Source organism: Oryx dammah, unplaced genomic scaffold (assembly GCF_014754425.2).
Source record: "Oryx dammah isolate SB20612 unplaced genomic scaffold, SCBI_Odam_1.1 HiC_scaffold_3, whole genome shotgun sequence".
In the NCBI taxonomy this organism is placed as follows: domain Eukaryota; kingdom Metazoa; phylum Chordata; class Mammalia; order Artiodactyla; family Bovidae; genus Oryx; species Oryx dammah.
Genome location: NW_024070187.1, coordinates 64,621,688 through 64,633,645, shown reverse-complemented (window position 1 = coordinate 64,633,645; position 11,958 = coordinate 64,621,688). Strand labels below are relative to the sequence as shown.

The 11,958-nt window shown below is 39.7% G+C and overlaps 1 pseudogene; it reads right to left on the bottom strand.

The window, feature by feature from the left end:
* Positions 1-10,219: 10,219 nt before the first annotated feature.
* Positions 10,220-10,962, bottom strand: LOC120861579 (annotated as a pseudogene).
* Positions 10,963-11,958: the final 996 nt, after the last annotated feature.

The following is an 11,958-nucleotide window of genomic DNA, read 5'->3' as shown; positions in this document are numbered from 1 at the left end:
GAATATCCCCTGGAGGAGAGCATGCAACCCACTCCAGTATTCTTGCCTGGAGAATCCTGATCTCCATGGACAGAGGAGCCTGGTGGGCTATAGTCCATAGGTTCACCGAGAGTCAGACACACTGAAGCAACTGAGCGTGCACATGCATATAGACGTGTATCTATGTGTATAATTTATCCTGATAGCTCTGTTTTGGTTTTAACTAGAAGATACACACAAATAATTGAGGCAGCTGTAAAAAGAAACAGGGAACTACCCTCTCATTGTGTAGTACAGATAGAACTAGGAGATGAGATCGGGCTGTACGATTCTGTGGGAGGTAATATACTTTCACAAAGAAATTATAGAGCTGATGAATCCAATCCTATCTCTAAAACCCTACTTCCCCCTTTCCTCTTATAGTTGCATAAATCATAAAACAATGACAAACTAAGTGTTCAGAGTTATTCTCATTTTGATAGGGTATCTTAAAGAGCCAAACCCTTACATGGATCCAGAGTTGAAATTTGTTGGTCAGTATCACAGTTAAGATATTATTGGCCAGGTACACCTGTCCATGTCCCTATTAAGAGGTTACCAAATACTGTTCTTTCCACTTGCTTGAAGCCTGATGCTGTGGCTTGCCTTCGGTACTTTCTCCAGAAAGGAATAGATAGCTTGACATTGTTGAAGCATTAGAATAGAGCAGTGACAATGGTAAGATTCTTGTTGTGTACTTTAATGATTCCTAGCACTGGAAACTGGCAAAAAAAAGAATCTCTCTATAGTATAGTTATCCACTAGGGGGAATTATTCCCTTTAGAAAATATAACCCCATTGATTGATATAAATCTATATATGTACAGTTATTTGCTGAGCATTTCCTGTGTTCCCAGCACTGTATCAGTCATGGTAAGAAGAGAAATATAGGACACGGCTCAATTATCTAGAGCAAAAAAATTCATTTTTTGAAAAATTGCATTTCTGTTGCAAACTTACACTTTTCTAAAATTCAATAAAGTAAATTACTAGGAAGATGAAATTAAAACCAATACAAGCCAAGTTGTTATTATATTCAAGAGAAAAATTACGTTTAATCAAAACACATTACAAGAAAAAAAAAAAAAACATGTACATTGTTCGTTGAAAGTTGCATCACTGTGATTCAGATAGAAAATCACTATTACACTTGAACCTGTAGTGTCATAACAGAAATGAAAACTTATGAGTAAAATAGAAATTCTCTGTATTGAGTACCTATTTCACCCCTTGAAGAAATATCCTACACATCAAAATATAACATTTTTAAAGTAACAATCGGAGAAGGCAATGGCACCCCACTCCAGTACTCTTGCCTGGAAAATCCCATGGATGGCGGAGCCTGGTAGGCTGCAGTCCATGGGGTCACTAAGAGTTGGACACGACTAAGCGACTTCCCTTTCACTTTTCACTTTTCACTTTTATGTCTTGGAGAAGGCAATGGCAACCCACTCCAGTGTTCTTGCCTGGAGAATCCCAGGGACGGGGGAGCCTGGTGGGCTGCCGTCTATGTGGTCGCACAGAGCTGGACACGACTGAAGCAACTTAGCAGTAGCAATAGCAGCAAAGTAACAATAAATTTGCTCCTTGCTTATTAATTTATCAAATATAGGTTCTCTCCAAAACAACTCTTATTTATAGAGAATGACATATCTAAACTATTTCAGTTTTTTATCAACTCATTGTAAATGAAATTACCTGATAGGCCAGTTGTTAGGACTCTGCCCTTACATCGCTGGGGACTCAGGTTCTATTCCTGGTCAGGGAAATCCCACAAGCCACACAGGGCAGCAAAAATAAATAAAATAATAAATAAGTAAATAAACTAACTGTGGAGAAATCAGACTCACAACAATATGTTGATAGCAGTGAAAGTGGTTTTAAAGTAATTTCAGCAAGCTCAAGGTATTCATTTTTAACTTTTATCCAGGATGCTATATTTTCAAAACTCATCTTTAGTGCTTCATCAGCAGCTAGTGCCAACATTTTATCCTGCACGTTATTGCCAAACTTAATTTAACTTATGATAAAAGAAATTGATTTTCAATTCCATTAATATATGATAAGTGAATATTCTTTTGATGGAAAATTAATTTATATCATTCTATCAAATTCATAAGGTCCTTACTGATAACTTTCCACAGATAAAATTTATCAAGATCATTACCTGCTTGCTTAATAATTGCTATTAAATGCTGGACCACATAATAACACTTTTTTCTCAAAGATTCTCACCTTTGATTTTTACCTATAAAACTTATCTGCCATGAAAAACATATTGCATTTTTCCATTGCATGAATGTATTAAGATCACTAAAAGCTCCAAAGTCCAAACAAGTAACATATCTTGAGGCTCAATTTATGATTTGAATATATTGACATTAAATTTTTTTTTTTCCATACCGTATACTGTTTCCTTCTGTTCTCCAAATATTTTCTACAGAGCTTTCTCCTTGATGGCCATTGTACTTCAAAAATGCAGCAATACTTTTGATCAGCTTTCATATTATTTCCTAATAAAGAAAATAATCTGAAATTTCAGTTTCTACTGTCATAATTTTTTACTATATCCTAAACACATTACTTGGGCTTCCCAGGTGGTACTAGTGGTAAAGAACCCACCTGCCAATGTAGGAGAATAAGAAATGTGGGTTCGAGCCCTGGGTTGGGAGGATCCACTGGAGGAGGGCAGAGCAACCCACTCTAGTATTCTTGCCTGGAGAATTCCATGGACAGAGGAGTTTCAAGGGCTACAGTCTGTGAGGTCTCAAAGAGTCAGACATGACTGAAGTGGCTTAGATGCACACATGCAAACACATTATTTAGTGGAGTTAACATCTTTCTTTTATAATTATCAAAACATTCCAATGAAGTAAGGAGTTGTGGGGATTAATACTCTAGAACCAGAAAAACTGGCTAGTTACTCCAGAATGCTTCCTTGTCTTTGGAACTATAGCAAGAGCATATTCCTACACAAGATTTGAACTCCAAACTGTTTTTATGCACTTCATGTATAGTTGTGTTTTTTTTTAACAATGAAGCTAAAAAGTGTTCAGGCAAATTGCACTTATACTGAAAAGACTTCCATGCTAAGAATATCTCTAGATTTTTAAAATTGCATTGAAAAGTACTTTACTAGCTTTACTTATCCTCTGAGTTAGTGTCCCATGTCATTAGTTTGTTTCTTAAGGAGAACGAAATGGCAACCCACTCCAGTACTCTCGCCTGGAAAATCCCATGGATGGAGGAGCCTGGTAGGCTGCAGTCCATGGGGTTGCTAAGAGTTGGACACGACTGAGCGACTTCACTTTCACTTTTCACTTTCATGCATTGGAGAAGGCAATGGCAACCTACTCCAGTGTTCTTGCCTGGAGAATCCCAGGGACGGGGGAGCCTGGTGGGCTGCTGTCTGTGGGGTCGCACAGAGTCGGACACGACTGAAGTGACTTAGCAGCAGCAGCAGCAGCAGTTTGTTTCTTGAGTTGATGTATAGTGTCACTGAAAATTTGTACTTGAACTATCTTCTTTGCTGAAGTTCCACCCATTGTTTTTCATGCTAATGCCTGAGGAGTGGTCTTGTATTAAAAATTCAGCAGTTAAGTATACATATGCTTTTAGTGTTAGCAACTCACAGAGCTACTTATAATAAATTCACCACATACTAATGGTTGCATATAAAATATTAAACCTTTTTCCATCACCTTTTAAACTCAATACTATTTCTTTTTTTATAGAGCACTTTTGGTTTTTAATCTTTCTTTATGTTTTGAGTTTTAAAGCTATTTAAGTCTCATTGTTTCCCTTGCCCCATTAGCCAGCACATTAGGTAGAACATTTTAATGTTGGAACTTCATCATCAATTATGGATGCTAAACAGGCTTTATAATACAGTATATAGCATACTATGTAGTATAACATAATAGTATATTTAGTATAATATAAACATTTTTGATCTTCATTTCTTCACAACCATAATTTAGTTTATGACTGTTGCTGTATTTTGAAAAGGTGTATCTTGACAAAAATGTCTGATGTCCTGCATCACCAAAATTAGATTAGAATTTAAAATAACAGAAAAATTTCTTCCCTAATTTAGCTAAGAATATTAAACTGAAATCTGAAACCAGGTTTGATTAAAAATTAAAACAATTATAAAAATGTTAAAAATATAAATATACATTGAGATGTTCTCATATATTTCTATAAATTTGGTCAGACTCAGTAGTTACAGACTGTAACGTGGTTTGGGTGAGTGTGACCAGCCAGCACGCCCTGCTTTATGCTACCCACAGAGCCAGTTTGGAAGTATGAAAACCACAAAAAGACTAATGCACTGATCGTGTGCTTGAATGTCACGGCCATGCCAAATTACTGTAGAAATGTCTGAATCCTTTTTTGTTCCTCAACTCACACTGTCACAGCCTATAAGAAACGGCTCATGTATCAGCCCAGGAACATGGGCAACATTTTGAATGTCACTTAGTTATGGTTCCTGAAAGGTAAACCAAATCTTGAACCACCCCGTGAGTGTGGATCATGTGTGTGTATCAGAGATATGAGCATTAACATGAGGAAGAGCAACTGCAGAAGGTGGAGAATCTGGAGATACACATAAAGGGATTTCATCTTGTACCACAGGTACCTGGAAGCCAGATTATTGAGTAGGAATAATATGATGATTGTCATGTTTTAGCAACCTGTGCTCTGGCAGGATGTTAGAACTTCATGAGGATCTTGTGCCAACTAAATATTTTACAGATAAGAAAAACATTTTGCAAATAATTTACCAACAGAACTATGGCTAAGCACTTCCAAACAGAGCATATTACATTTATAAGGAAGGTTTTGAAAAAAATGTAAATATGGTGCACACAGGAAAGAGTTTCTACACCTCATCACATTTCAAGTTAGGTGACATTGGAATGCCAAGAACAGTTAAACTTACAAGGACACTGTAGAAGACCTTAACTCAACTCTCCCTGAGAAAAATTCTCTGATACTTAATTGTCTACAGAATTACTCTTCATTCAATGACTTGGGCAGTTTTCAGGTCAGTCCATTCCCAACAGCTATGTGACATGAATTAACCATGACCATTGAAGTGTGAAGAAATTAAGCAACTGCAGAAGACATTAGGAAACCATAAAAATTCAGACTAAAAGTGGCAAAGTAAAGTTGAAAATGGCCCACTTTTATTCTTTTTAAGTGACATTTCACTAATGTATATAAACTTGGAAATGGCAGAACAGACTCATTACCTTAATTTTTACAGAGAAATTTGTGAGTGCTTATTATGGTAGAAATAGTTTGAGTTAATCTGAAACTGCTAAATCTTCCATAAGTATACTAGATATTGTAAGTCACCTATTAAACCACCATTTCCTGTGTTTTCATTTGGTATCTATTGCTTTACCAATTAAATAAACTCACTGGGAAAAGTCAGAGGCAGGAGGGGAATAAGAGCTTCTCAGGTGGCCCAGTGATAAAAAATCTGCCTGCCAAAGCAAGAGACACAGGAGATGTGGGTTCAATCCCTGGGTCAGGAAGATACTCTGCAGTAAGAAATGGCAACTTACTCCAGTATTCTTGCCTGGAGAATTCCATGGGCAGAGGTGTCTGGAGGGTTACATGAATTCCAAAGAGTGCACACACTTGGAGACTGAGCACTCACACATGAGGAAGGAATAATGAGCCACGATTTAGAGAGAGATAAAATGGGATACAATTTGACCTACTATCTTTGGTCATCCCACAGTTATCTCCTATTCCATTCAGTTCAGTCGCTCAGTTGTGTCTGACTCTTTGTAACCCCATGAATCGCAGCACGCCAGGCCTCCCTGTCCATCACCAACTCCCGGAGTTCACTCAAACTCATGTACATTGAGTCGGTGATAACATCCAGCCATCTCACCCTCTATCGTCCCCTTCTCCTCCTGCCCCCAATCCCTCCCAGCATCAGGGTCTTTTCCAGAGAGTCAACTCTTCTCATGAGGTGGCCAAAGTATTGGAGTTTCAGCTTTAGCATCAGTCTTTCCAATGAACACCCAGGACTGATTTCCTTCAGAATTGACAGGTTGGATCTCCTGGCAGGCCAAGGGACTCTCAAGAGTCTTCTCCAACACCACAGTTCAAAAGCATCAATTCTTCGGCGCTCAGCCTTCTTCACAGTCCAACTCTCACATCCATATATGACCACTGGAAAAACCATAGCCTTGACTAGACAGGCCCTTTGTTGGCAGAGTAATGTCTCTGCTTTTCAATATACTATCTAGGCTGGTCATAACTTTCTTCCAAGGAGTAAGCGTCTTTTAATTTCATGGCTGCAGTCATCATCTGCAGTGATTTTGGAGTCCCCCAAAATAAAGTCTGACACTGTTTCCCCATCTAATTTCCATGAAGTGATGGGACCACACGCCATGATCTGAGTTTTCTGAATGTTAAGCTTTAAGCCAACTTTTCACTCTCCTCTTTCACTTTCATCAAGAGGCTTTTTAGATCCTCTTCATGTTCTGCCATAAGGATGGTGTCATCTGCTTATCTGAGGTTATTGATATTTCTCCCGGCAATCTTGATTCCAGCTTGTGCTTCTTCCAGCTGAGCATTTCTGATGATGTACTCTGCATATGAGTTAAATAAGCATGGTGACAAAATACAGCCTTGATGTATTCCTGTTCCTATTTGGAACCAGTCTCTTGTTCTATGTCCAGTCTAACTGTTGCTTCCTGACCTGCATATAGGTTTCTCAAGAGGCAGGTCAGGTTGTCTGGTATTCCCATCTCTTTCAGAATTTTCCACAGTTTATTGTGATCCACACAGTCAAAGGCTTTGGCATAGTCAATAAAGCAGAAATAGATGTTTTTCTGGAACTCTCTTGCTTTCTCGATGATCCAGCAGATGTTGGCAATTTGATCTCTGGTTTCTTTGCCTTTTCTAAAACCAGCTTGAACATCTGGAATTTCACGGTTCACGTACTGCTGAAGCCTGGCTTGGAGAATTTTGAGCATTACTTTACTAGCATGTGAGATCAGTGCAATTGTGTAGTAGTTTGAGCATTCTTTGGCATCGCCTTTCTTAGAGATTGGAATGAAAACTGACCTTTTCCAGTCCTGTGGCCACTGCTGAGTTTTCCAAATTTGCTGGCATATTGAGTGCAGCACTTTCAAAGCATCATCTTTCAGGATTTGAAACAGCTCAACTGGAATTCCATCACCTCCACTAGCTTTGTTTGTAGTGATGCTTTCTAAGGCCCACTTGACTTCACATTCCAGGATGTCTGGCTCCAGGTGAGTGATCACACCATCGTGATTATCTGGGTCATGAAGCTCTTTTTTGTACAGTTCTTCTGTGTATTCTTGCCACCTCTTCTTAATATCTTCTGCTTCTGTTAGGTCCATACCATTTCTATCCTTTATCGAGCCCATCTTTGCATGAAATGTTCCCTTGGTATCTCTAATTTTCTTGAAGAGATCTCTAGTCTTTCCCATTCTGTTCTTTTCCTCTATTTCCTTGCATTGATTGCTGAAGAAGGCTTTCTTATCTCTCCTTGCTATTCTTTGGAACTCTGCATTTAGATGCTTATATCTGAATAAGCAGATATTCTCCTTTGCTTTTCACTTCTCTTCTTTTCACAGCTATTTGTAAGGCCTCCTCAGACAGCCATTTTGCTTTTTTGCATTTCTTTTCCATGGGGATGGTCTTGATTCCTGTCTCCTGTACAATGTCATGAACTTCTGTCCATAATTCTTCAGGCACTCTATCAGATCTAATCCCTTACATCTATTTCTCACTTCCACTGTATAATCATAAGGGATTTGATTTAGGTCATACCTGAATGGTCCAGTGGTTTTCCCCATTTTCTTCAATTTAAGCCTGAATTTGGCATAAGAAGTTCATGATCTGAGCCACAGTCAGCTCCTGGTCTTATTTTTGCTGATTGTATACAGCTTCTCCATCTTTGGCTGCAAAGAATATAATCAATCTGATTTCGGTGTTGACCATCTGGTGATGTCCATGTGTAGAGTCTTCTCTTGTGTTGTTGGAAGAGAGTGTTTGCTATGACCAGTGCATTCTCTTGGTAAATCTCTATTAGCCTTTGCCCTGCTTCTTTCCATACTCCAAGGCCAAATTTGCCTGTTACTCCAGGTGTTTCTTGACTTCTTACTTTTGCACTCCAGTCCCCTATAATGAAAAGGACATCTTTTTGGGTGTTAGTTATAAAAGGTCTTGCAGGTCTTCATAAAACCGTTCAACTTTAATTTATTCAGCATTACTCATTAGGGCATTGGCTTGGATCTGTGATATTGAATGGTTTGCCTTGGAAACAAACAGAGAGCATTCTGTCGTTTTTGAGATTGCATCCAAATACTGCATTTCGGACTCTTTTGTTGACCATGATGGCTACTCCATTTCTTAAGGGATTCCTGCCCACTGTAGTAGATATAGTGGTCATCTGAGTTAAATTCACCCATTTCAGTCCATTTTAGTTCGCTGATTCCTAGAATGTTGACGTTCACTCTTGCCATCTCCTGTTTGACCACTTCCAATTTGCCTTGATTCATGGACCTGACATTCCAGGTTCCTTTGCAATATTGCTCTTTACAGACATCAGACCTTGCTTCTATCACCAGTCACATCCACAGCTGGGTATTGTTTTTGCTTTGGCTTCATCCCTTCATTTTTTCTGGAGTTATTTCTCCACTGATCTCCAGTAGCATATTGGGCACCTACCAACCTGGGGAGTTCCTCTTTCAGTATCCTATCATTTTGCATTTTCATAGTGTTCATGGGGTTCTCAAGGCAAGAATACTCAAGTCGTTTGCCATTCCCTTCTCCAGTGGACCACAGTCTGTCAGACCTCTCCACCATGACCCACCTGTCTTGAGTGGCCCCAAATGGCATGGCTTAGTTTCATTTAGTTAGACAAGGCTGTGGTCTGTGTGATCAGATTGGCTAGTTTTCTGTGATTATGGTTTCAATGTGTCTGCCCTCTGATGCCCTCTCGCAACACCTACTGTCTTACTTGGGTTTCTCTTTCCTTGGTCATGGGGTATATCTCCACGGCTATTCCAGCAAAGCACAGCTGCTGCTCCTTACCTTGGACAAGATGTATCTCCTCATGGCTGCCCCTGCTGTCCTTGAACATGGAATATCTCCTCTTGGCCCTCCTGTGCCCACACTGCCAATATCAAACAAAAAATACATTCTTTGAGACAATGAATGGAGAAACTTATTTAACAGCAGAAGCAAACTCAGAAGAATGAGGACTGCTAGAGAATAACTGATTGTACATAGTTATTTTTCTTGTTAGGGTCACTTGTGGAAATAGTGATCAGGAAAAAAAAAAGGCTAGAATTCTTATGTATGCAGAATACATCATGAGAAATTCTGGGCTGGATGAAGCACAAGTTGGAATAAAGATTGCTGGGAGAAATATCAATAAGCTCAGACATGCAGATGACACACCCTATGGCAGAAAGCACAGAGGAACTAAAGAGCCTCTTGATGAAGGTAAAAAAGGAGAGTGAATAAGTTGGCTTAAAACTCAACATTCAAAAAACTAAGATCATGGCATCCAGTCCCACCACTTCATGGCAAATTGTATGTGCTGTGTTCGTTAGTCAGGTCTGACTCTTGTGACCCCATGGACTGTAGCCCACCAGGTTCATCTGTCCATGGAATTCTCCAGGCCAGAATACTGGAGTGGGTTGTCATTTCCTTCTCCATCATGGCAAATAGATGGGGGAAATAATGGAAACAGTGACAGACTCTGTTTTCTTGGGCTTCAAAATCACTGCAGATGGTAACTGTAGCCATGAAATTAAAAGACACTTGCCCCTTGGAATAAAATTTATGACAAAATTAGACAGCATATTAAAAAGTAGAGACATTACTGTTTGAGAAAGGTCTGTATAGTCAAAGCTATGGCTTTTCCAGTAGTCACATATGGATGTGAGAGTTGGACCATGAAGAAGGCTGAACACTGAAGAATTGATGATTTTGGACCAAGAAGAAGGCTGAGTGCCGAAGAATTGATGCTTTTGAACCGTGGTGATGGAGAAGACTCTTGACTCTTGACCGTTGGACTGCAAAGATATCAAACCAGTCAATCCTAAAGGAAATTAGTCCTAAATATTTATTGGAAGGACTGATGCTGAAGCTGAAGCTGCAATACTTTGGCCACTTTATACGAAGAGTTGACTTGTTAGAAAAGACCCTGATGCAGCCTCCGTCTCTTGGCAATCTGGTCCTGCCATTTTTCTTTGGCCTCCTTCATTCTCTTGGCCAAAAGTTTAGCATATTCTGCAGCCTCTTCTTTATTTTTGTTAGTACGCTGTTTCTTCAGAGCAATATGCCAGCATTTGTGTTGCAGAACTTGTGGCGTCAGGAGACGCTGAATCTTGGGTGCTTTAGTCCTAGGTTTCTTACCATCTTTGTATAGGGGCTTTCTCACAACATACTGGCAGACATCATCTTCTTTAGAGAGATTAAAAAGTTTGCAGATTCTGCTAGCTCTTTTGGGACCCAGGCGACGAGGCACTGTAGTATCAGTATCAGTGAGTCCAGGAATATTCTTCTCTCCTTTTTTCATGATGACCAAATTGAGAGCACTCAGATTGGCATCCACAATGCAACCCCGTACAGATTTGCACTTTCTCTCTCCAGTCCTCCTTGGTCTGTAACAGGAATGCCCCTTACTCAGTATCAGGTGAACCCAGCCATGGGTCAAGACACCCTGCTTCATGGGGAAACTCTGCTTAGCGTTCCCGCCACTGACTCGGACCACATAACCTTTCTATTCTTCACCCAGAGCATCGGCTGCAACTTCTGTGGCCATACGCTTCTCGTAGAAGGTACAAAGTTTTTGTTCATCATCCACTTCAATGAGCTTCTGGCAGCCAGTGGCCAGGAAAGAGATGTTCAGCTTCATTCTGAAGCGGCTGACAGCCTCCGCGGTGCCATGAGAAAGAGTAGGAAATATACTTTAAGTGAGAACTGAATGATGAAGGGACAGACAAATGAAAAGCAGACTAATTCCCTTCCTGTTAGATAGGGACCATAAATTCAAAGCCCCAACAGAGGAAAGAACTGGAATCTAATTTGTCAAATTTGTCATTGAATCCCCAGTACCTGGGAAATACTGAACACACATTAAGTATTCATTCATTCATGATTGTTAACAAGTTTTTTTGCAGTTTAAAAGAAAAATTTTTTTTAAGGATACATTTTTTTTTTTTTAAACATTTGGAAAGTTTGAACAAGAGAGCTTAAATGAATAGGGCTGTGTACACATTTGAAGAAGTTGAAAGTCATAGAAGAACCATATGCTTGTTTGGGTTTTGTCATAGCTTTTATTCCATAATGTACTGTTTATTAATTCAATGTACCAATGTGTTCTCAAACTTACAAGCAGTTTTATTGATTTCCATTCAGTTCAGTTCAGTCACTCAGTTGTCTCTGACTCTTTGTGACCCCATGAATCACAGCACTCCAGGCCTCCCTGTCCATCACCAACTCCCAGAGTCCACCCAAACCCATGTCCATTGTGTCGGTGATGCCATTCAACCATCTCATCCTCTGTTGTCCCCTTCTCCTCCTGCCCACAATCTTTCCCAGCATCAGGGTCTTTTCCAATAAGTCAGCTCTCTGCATCAGATGGCCAAAGTATTGGAGTTTCAGCTTCAACATCAGTCCCTCCAAGGAACACCCAGGACTGTTTCCCTTTAGGATGGACTGATTGGATCTCCTTGCAGTCCAAGGGACTCTCAAGAGTCTTCTCCAACACCACAGTTCAAAAGCATCAATTCTTCAGCGCTCAGCCTTTCTTTATAGTCCAACTCTCACATCTATACATGACCACTGGAAAAACCATAGCCTGGACTAGATGGACCTTTGTAGGCAAAGTAATGTCTGTGCTCTTTAATATGCTGTCTAGGTTGGTCA